Genomic DNA, 9,124 nt, shown 5'->3' on the forward strand with positions numbered 1-9,124 from the left:
TACACAGTAGAATGTCCGGGTAAAAACTTTGATATCGATAAAACAGATTATTTTTGAAAATAATTGTACACATGTTTAAAAATAATTCTTTCCATAATTTTACTAACATGATAACAGCGACACAGGTCTATTTGAAACCAAAGAGGGATCATCCTTTTTAAAAAAAAAAAAGCTATTTTCCAGAAAGATGGAAATATTCTATCTGACAGGGACCTGTTGTATAACATAGTGAGTGGTTTAACAACAGACTGAAGGGTAGATTTTAACATTTTATGACTTATACAGTCGGGACCTATAGCTTTGTTCACGGGAAGTATTGAAATAATGTCTGATACTTCATTTCTTCAATTGATATTTTACAAAATGTGCTACTACATAGATTGTAAGTGTTTCGTTTGAATCATCAATAGTAGAAATAGATGAAAAATAAGAATTTAAGGCTTCATATTTTATATAGTCAGATAAGCCAACTTTTTACCACCTTTATCATTATATATTTCAATAGGTGGTATCTCGTTAGATAGTTTAATGTTGAAAATCCTTCATCAACAATAAAGTTTATTATTATTTTTACTTGAGAAATACATTGGTAATAATTAGCCATAGCATGTTTCTTCATATTGTTAACCGAATTCCGTACCTTTCTATATTCAGACCGATCAGATTCTCTTTTAGTTTTATGTGCTTTTTTATGAAGCCTGTCTCTAGTTCTAATTGTTTTCCTTAATAAAGAATCGAACCATGGTTTGTCACGAGGACGGATTGTTATTGTTTGTTCGGTACGCATTCACGAACACAAGTGAGAAATTCAGATGTGAAATTTTCAGTGGCCAAATCTATGGTATCAGCTTCATTGATGATTTTATCCCAATTACAGTTTTCTATCAAAGTGTTTACGACATTTTTATAGGCCCACACTTTTCTTTTGTAAGAGCGAAGTTTATATTATAAAATAGCTCTATGATCACTTATATGATTCCATTACTAATGTGCCCGATTCGCATACTTGAATATCAACAGAAGAAAAAATTGGGTCAAGCAGCGTGCTCGACGTGTTGTAGTTCTTGTAGGTTTGGATATTGTTAACTAAATTGTGTGTTGCGATTATTTCACGGATGATATGTGTTTGTGGAGCTGTAAAGAGGTCAACATTAATGTCACCAACTATTACTATCTTATTGGATTTTTCACCAACTTTATCAATACTCCATGAAAATTTGGTACAAAAACTGCCATCAGAGTTTGGGGGACGATATACACAGCATAAGAAATAATTAAAGGTATGATTATCAATTTAACATATGCATTTACGTTCGAATTCATGTTAAAATGATGTAAATCATGACACCACCCCCGTAACAATTTCTATTTTTTACAAAACCCATCTAAATGGCATCATTATGTACAGTATTCCAGATGGGTTTCTGTAAAACATAAAATGTATCATGTAACAAAAGAGTTTAAATGATCGATTTTGTGAAAAGTATATTGAGGTGTAAAATGTCAAGGACATGTTCAATGGTAATTTCGATATCGCCACATGCTAACAGAACAAATGTAAACAATTGAAAATAGAAATTGATATACACAGAATTATGTGTAATACATTTCATGCATTGACTAAGTAGTTTTAAAATATTTTTGAGTAATTGTAACAAATATGCGCATGGAGACACAGACCACAAACATTTTTTAGAAGTTCCTTTACCTGATAAATAGAATAAACCGACTGCAGCTCGATATTCTTCTAGCGAGTTACCCATTGTCTATCTTTTGAAAAAAAATTGTATGGAAGTATAAGACCGCAGTCAGTAGCTGCCCAAATTTTATTACATTATTCACTTGACATATGTATACAAAGTTTTGACTTAAGTATTGAACACATAATGTAATAAAATAGTTTCTAACAAAAAGATGAGTGAAATATAAACACAATGTAAACAATAATATAATTCATCACATAAAACGTGTTTTTTTTTTTCCTTTTTTGTTTATTAAATATGTACGCAGATCCCCGTGTAGTAAAAAATGAAATTACAATAAACGCAATCACACTATATTTAACAAACTTTAAAATTTTAGCCATTTTTTTTCTCCAAAGGCCATTGCTCAAGATAAAGAAAAGTCTATAATATTTTGCATGATTTTGTTTTCCTTAAGAACAATGGCTTTAAAAAAATGCTAAGGCAATCTATTAAAAGAAAATTGTATAATTAATTCATTGTATAATTGTCACGATTGTATTTTTGTGCAGTTTTTGTGATTTCATTAAAGGTATGAAGTTTGTCAATACTTCAACAAACATTTCTTTATCTATGTTGTACACTACTTTATTTTTATTGATATGCTACTCAATAAACTCGATAAAGGCCTGTAGGAAAGTAATTTCCGTTAGAGTTATAAACTAACCGGGATTTTATTTTTATTAGCATACCTTACCAGATTTCTTAACGAAAAAAAAAAACATTAAAGAAATACAGGGCGGGACCAGCTAAAGCTGTATGCATATAAGTACAGCCCTGCACATCAACGAGTATAGATGACTTTCGACATAATCTTTCCCATGACTTCACTTATACCAATCACGACTAAAATACTGAATTAAAATACTGTTATATTTTCCTGCCTTTGATAAGATGTTAGTTTTCCACCTAGAGATATAACTCTCCTAAGAAAAAGGTTTTCAACATTCTGATTCATTCAACAATTTTACGTGTTAAAATGATGTGGGCAATTTTTTTAAGCTAAAGGCCAAGTTGAGGTGTCAAGCAAGAAACATTTTTTTCTGCTTTTTCTAAATATACTAGGCCTACACATCATATCGGAAAAAATATTTAGGAGCCCCTCTTTTTATTCCATGAAAAGGGAAGAACTTAATTAAATTCTAAAAGAAGATCACATTATCACACTTAATCATAGTGAATGTAAACAGTTTATATTTCCCATCCTGCATCGCTCTGTAGGCGCTTTATTTCATTGGTCAATTTCCCGAGGCGCCATTTTTGGAGGATCGAGAAGGACGAAGAAGAAGGTGTAAGCAGCTGGTAAATGTGAAAAGTTAAGATGATTTCACCACCCAGTGTCTTTAAGACTGTGATAAATGCAATGGCCAACAATGAAGGATTAGTGTACGTATATTTTTGTTAACTTTTTAGGGTAAATAGTTGTAATATTTGGCAACAACAAATCTTCACTATCGGAGGCAACTTTTGTTATGACGCCATTTTGAAAAGTTGGATACCTAAGTTTTAAATTGTTAAGTGTATATATTGCAGAGAGAAAGAGAGAGAGAAAAAAAATTGAGACAGTGATATAGCATAACTTAGATTATGGAGGCCCCAAAGGCACCGTGCATGTGCATGCTGTATGTTGTAAAATGGCAACGTTTCGCCTTTTATCATGTTTATTAAAATGTATGCTCCATATGTATGTTCTCTCTCTATATATAAATGAATCCTTTTCGGAATTAAAAAAAAAATATTTTTACCCCCGCTCAAATTATCCGGATGATGATAGTTACACCGAGCATGGTTTCGTAGTTAAATTCATACTGTAGAACATCCGGTTTGAATCCATGTGTTTTCTGACTTTTCGGATAGCCAACTCATGTTTTTTTGGAACTTACGACTTATGGAAAGGTATAAAGTAATTATTTTTGGTTCAAAACTTTGATAAAAGCATCGATATTTTTACAAAAAGTGTCTTCAATCTCAGCTTATCCGATTATTCATGAAGGATATCCTCATCAGAACAGTTGGAATAGATCAGGTCCAGGAAAATCACTATATTTAGCTATATAGCTTTATTTACCTATATAGCTTTATTTACCTATATAATATAGCTTTATTTAGCTATTTTAAAATAAGTTTCTGTTTTATGAAAAGCAGACAAAAAGTCGCATGTAAATTATGGCTGATATATTTTTTAAAAGGATTGATAAAACAACCTAGGGCATTGATAGTAAAAACATTGCCTCTTATAAACACTTTTTAACCAAAAAATGTATCTCTATTGTTTGGATAGCTGGAAGTGTGGTGAGGCATGACTAAGTGTGATTGCCTTGCATTGTGGTCAATTATTACCAATCAATTATCTTGTTGACCAAAACTGCTTTTCTTTGTTAAAGTAGCTGCTTACTCACAGATTAACTGTTATACATAGCCCCAAAACTTTTAGATCTTTGATTTCAATTGAACAAAAGGAGAAACATTTTTATAAGTGGGTTTTTGGTGAATTGTTTTCAGTCCATTTCAAAGTTGAAAACTAATACTGCCTCAATATGCGACTTTTTGTCTTATAGCTATATTTTATAGGTAAATAAAGCTATATAGGTAGATTTACCTATATAGCTAAATATAGTGATTTTCCTGGACCTGTAGATTGTAGCGAATAGCATAACCCTTAATCATATGCATGACAATGATATGGAGGAAAAATATACATAAAAAAGTGAATGTAGGTGAAAGCCTGTCCACTTTTCTGAAGAGATTATGTTTGTTTTATTGTTTATTGAAATAGTTTACTGCTCAAAAGATTTTTTTTTGTAATGTCTAACCTGTTGAGATGAAGATGTAAAAAAAGAAAAGCCTAATAGTGAATTAATATTGATAGTATGTCAAGAAATGCAAATGAATCATCAGCTTGAATTATCAGTTTTTTCACAATTATTGACCTGAGTAGGTCAATGTATAGCGAATAATACATACTCTTTTCCATATTACATCCTAGCCCGAGACACCAATATCAGCCAGAGGGACAGAGGCCCTAGGGCTGATATTGGTCAAAGGTATGATACAGGATGTGATGTGGGAAAGGGTATGTTTCATTATGTTTATTACAAACTTGGTAATAAAATACAGAACACTTCAAGTTGAGAAGATCAAGAAAATAAGTAAATAATCATGCACAATAAAACTACTTACATACATGTACACGGTATTGTCTTACTGAACAGATTTAGCTGTCATTAGGTCAAAATTGCAAATAATAACATGCTTGTTATATCGTGTATATACAGGTAACTCTTGATGGCTTGAACTTCGATTTCTCGGAAGTTCTTGATCGCTTGAAGTGAGTCTCCGGTCCCGATTTTTTTACTATATAACTAAGCAGATTTGCTCTTGATTTCTCGAACTCCTGATCTCTCGAAACCCTTGATCCCTCGAAGTCAAAATGCAGTCCCGCTGTGCTGTGAATTTTACCCTTGATACCTCGAAGTGGCTGTGTGTATACCAAGTTATAATGTTCAAACTTTTGCCATAACTGTATATTTGTGTGTCTGTCTGAGTGTCTGTTGTCAACTTAAACCTTCACCATAACTTTAGAACTATATGAGATAGTGGCTTCATATTTAGTATGTATACTCCACTAATGAAGTGCTTTCAAATGGCAACAAGGACAATGATTATCATGATTATGTGATCTTGACTGTGACCTGTATGCTAAAAAAAATTGCATTTTCGAACTTTGTTGCTGTGTTTCACAAGCGCATCTTGTTTTTAGCTCTACTTGTCAGAGACCAGAAGAGCTTATGCGATAGTAATGCGTCCGTCCGTCTGTCTGTCTGTCCGTCTATCTGCAAACACTACTCCTCCTTAAATTTTAGTCTGATTTCAATATAACTTGGCACACAAGTAGACTATACTAAGATACATAATTCTGTGCATCAGTTTTTGATAAGTACAAACCAGTAGAGCTACAGTCTCGACAGAGACTTCTTGTTATTTTTTCTTCCATCCCGGTTGTTGCTAATGCTATTACATAATTAGTTTGAATTAGAATGCAATAGTACCTGGACATAATTTATCATTTCAGAGAGAAGAAAACTGTGTGACTTTAAAAGAAAACCAGTGAGATAAAATCATAGAAAATGTATGATGATTCAGGATGTGGTCATTTGGTAAGTGGTAATTCATTCATGATTAGTATGTATATGACAATTGCCTGAAAAAAAAGATTCTAAATTTTATTTAAATACTGAACTGTGGTATATCAGCTGTGAGCTACAAGAAGTTGTATGTAAAAGCTAGGGCTGAAACAATTTGCCCCCTCCATGTTATGTGTGTATTGCTATGATTGACATACAATCAGTTCTCTAATACATACACTTCAATAAAACTTTGTCGTCTTGAACCTGAATTGAACAGGAAAAAACTCTGAGATCTCTCCAAAAATTTGAATGAAAAAAAGGAAATGCTTATTAACTGATTTCTTGCTGGTCAGTATTTTGATTACTTAAAGGAAGCTCTAAAAACTGCACACTAAAGATTTCTACTTTAATCACAGGGGCATCTTACCCACTCTGTTCTCTACTTCACATATAAAAATACACAAGGGAAGAATCGAAAGTAGCACACGATTTTTAAAATCAACTTACTTGAGAAAAGTTACACAAATCCTGAAATGAACTAGCACAAATGATGTCCTAGTACTTATCCAGGCTAAAATATTCCAAATATATCTATCGAAAATAGCTTTTATCTAACGAAAATCCCTGCTTTCTGCACAATGTGAATCTCTTCGCCCAAGAAAAGATAACTCACTCGGATGACAATAGGGTAGTACCCAAGGCCCTCCGAGTGCAATCTGAAGGCCTCGGCTACTACCCTATTGTCATCCGAGTGAGTTATCTTTTCTTGGGCGAAGAGATTTTTTTCTCTTCAAGGAATAATTTCTGCAAGTCACTAAGTTTTTAGAGTTTCTTTTATTTTATAGATATTCAATGAAATTATTTGAAGTATTAAATTTTGGTAAATTTTATGATACTAAAAGGTTATATGGATGAAAAAACTACATGCGTGTATGACAATAGGGCTTAAATTTTAAATGTCTCTTAATTTTTCAGTGACATTAAAACAGGAATTGTCATCACCAATAGACGAATTTCACATTCCTTAGAGTTTTCTCCAATTGTCGGTATATCGCTCATTTTCCCCACTTTGTCCTTTGTAAGTTACTTGTTAATATTTTCAATCTTCAAAAATATTGGACAATTACGATCTGTATTGCCAGATTATGGGGGCAACATGAAAATCATAATGAATATGTTCATACAAATTTTATTTCTAAGATATTGTCCCTCAAAGTTGATACGGTTAAAGAGGGAAAACAGCGTCTTAAGCCGGTTGACCCCAGATCGACCCTGCGAAGGGGAATAACTTTTGTAAATGTGAAAGTCCTTTATGGTATATCATATAGATCTAAAACTGACTGAATTTTGATCAGCCAATTCATGAACATGATGAATGGATGTAAATAATGTTGGTCAATATATGTAAAAAAAAAAATTAAATTACTTGTTTATATATACATCTGTGGTATCTCTCCCATTGAAGTTTATAAACTTGTTATTTATTTCTTAAATAAACTAAGCATACATGCAATACCGGTATAAAATTACTCATAAGATACATGTATACTTAAACCATGATAAAATCATATGTGTCCAATGCAGCATATGATAAATCATTAACATACAAGTACATGTGTATATATACTGTAATACATATATATTGCATTATTTTTAGGTCCTGTTCTGTGGATGCCCTAAGACAGTGTCTACCCATCACTCCATCTGAAATCACTTGTTCTGTGCATATTTCTCTCTCAAACTTAAACTACAGAGAGCCTGTGGATAGAGGATGAAGAGTGACCTTGGACTAATTTTCTAGGTCAAAGGTCAGTATCAAAATCTACTGTATATCTTTATTTAAAACCGTAGTCCAGAGTATATTTCTCCCCTGGTGTAATCTAGCTTTTGTGCAATGGGGTGGAGGGTCTGCAATGATCTTCAATCAATTTCTAGGTCGAATATCAAAATAAAAAAAAAATCTCTCCCTAATATTTTTGTTATTATAAAGGGTATGTTTTCTCTCAAACTAATCAAACTTAAAGCAGGGTTCTTAGTATGAGATACATGTAGTAATATATTTTCAATGACATAATAAGGCTGAAAACATTATTTATATTATGTTATTTTTTTCACTTATCATAAAGCATTTAATATTAAAGAGATACATTAAATGCTGAAATCATATGTATCATGGTCATGGAAAGTAATTATTGATATTGGTATATTAAAGCTGAACACGACTCGTAAATAGGCTTACGCCATTTTTGATAGCATTATCTACGATACATCAATACTAGGGTATACTCGTCGCATTCGGTACACCTGACTGCTTTATTGTCAAAGATATCGACGTGGAATGGCGACCCGTGTTCGTGCTGGTTATCTTGCATTACCTTTGTTTATATTTTATTGCAGTTACATTTATCTCTGTTGTTTATATACTGCACTGACCTATGTACCTATAATTATAAATTTATTTAGTATCTTACTTTCCTGCATTAGACGAAGTATTACGTTATTATTCTCGCTACCAAGTCCTGTATAGCATACGTCCGTCTTCTCCAGTGTCGACTGATTAAACTGAACAGTCTCTAAATCTTGCCCTATTTATAGGGGTCTGCAGATTAGCGAGTCATCGAGAACTAAAATTGCGGACACAATACTTTTACGAATCGTGTTCAGCTTTAAAGGACATTGACTGATCTTTCAGATTTCTAAGTTATATTCAAGCATTATAATTCTGTCATCATATAATAATTTTTTATGAATATTGCAGATCATAGGTGACGTGAAGAAAACCAGGAAACTGATGTTGAAAGAAGTACTTAATGACCCTTATGAATGGACTTAAATGTGAAAGACTGTTCCATTGTTTATCTAAGATATATGAATTTATTTAATATTTTGATATCATTGAAAAATTCAGTTACAGTTTTTGTACATCAAATGAATTATTAAACATATAAAATGGTAATGCTTTTTTCTTTTACATGTAATAAATTTTTTTGATAGATTTTTAAAAGAATACGCATTATTTCACATTGCTTCCTTTAGAAAAGTTAGGGAATCTTGAAGTTTCCCAGTAATTTCCACCAGGAATGGGACTCCAGATAATTCCACAAAGTTTCCGCCACACAGAAAGTGCTACACAAGTTCCATATAGTTTCCTGAGTCAAGGAAACTTCAGGAATCATAAGGTTTCATGAGCTTCCATGTAGTTTCCCATAAAAGAAAACCTTAAGATTCCATCAAGTTTCCATTCCACGGAAACCA

General features: G+C 32.3%; 1 long non-coding RNA gene across 3 annotated transcripts; it reads left to right on the top strand.

The window, feature by feature from the left end:
• The first annotated feature begins 2,927 nt into the window (after positions 1 to 2,927).
• On the top strand, positions 2,928 to 8,825 carry LOC134261338 (uncharacterized). Of its 3 annotated transcripts, none has more exons than XR_009990798.1 (5): positions 2,928 to 3,128; positions 5,815 to 5,899; positions 6,845 to 6,947; positions 7,527 to 7,677; positions 8,628 to 8,825. It is a non-coding gene; the product is annotated as an uncharacterized LOC134261338 (long non-coding RNA). The 3 variants fall into 3 exon arrangements; XR_009990797.1 differs by lacking the exon at positions 2,928 to 3,128 and adding an exon at positions 3,255 to 3,638; XR_009990799.1 differs by lacking the exon at positions 2,928 to 3,128 and adding an exon at positions 3,255 to 3,638 and having other exon boundaries at positions 8,635 to 8,825.
• Positions 8,826 to 9,124: the final 299 nt, after the last annotated feature.

Source organism: Saccostrea cucullata, unplaced genomic scaffold (assembly GCF_032062105.1).
Source record: "Saccostrea cucullata isolate Sc308-1 unplaced genomic scaffold, CSIRO_AGI_Scuc_v1 ctg11697, whole genome shotgun sequence".
NCBI classification, from domain to species: domain Eukaryota; kingdom Metazoa; phylum Mollusca; class Bivalvia; order Ostreida; family Ostreidae; genus Saccostrea; species Saccostrea cuccullata.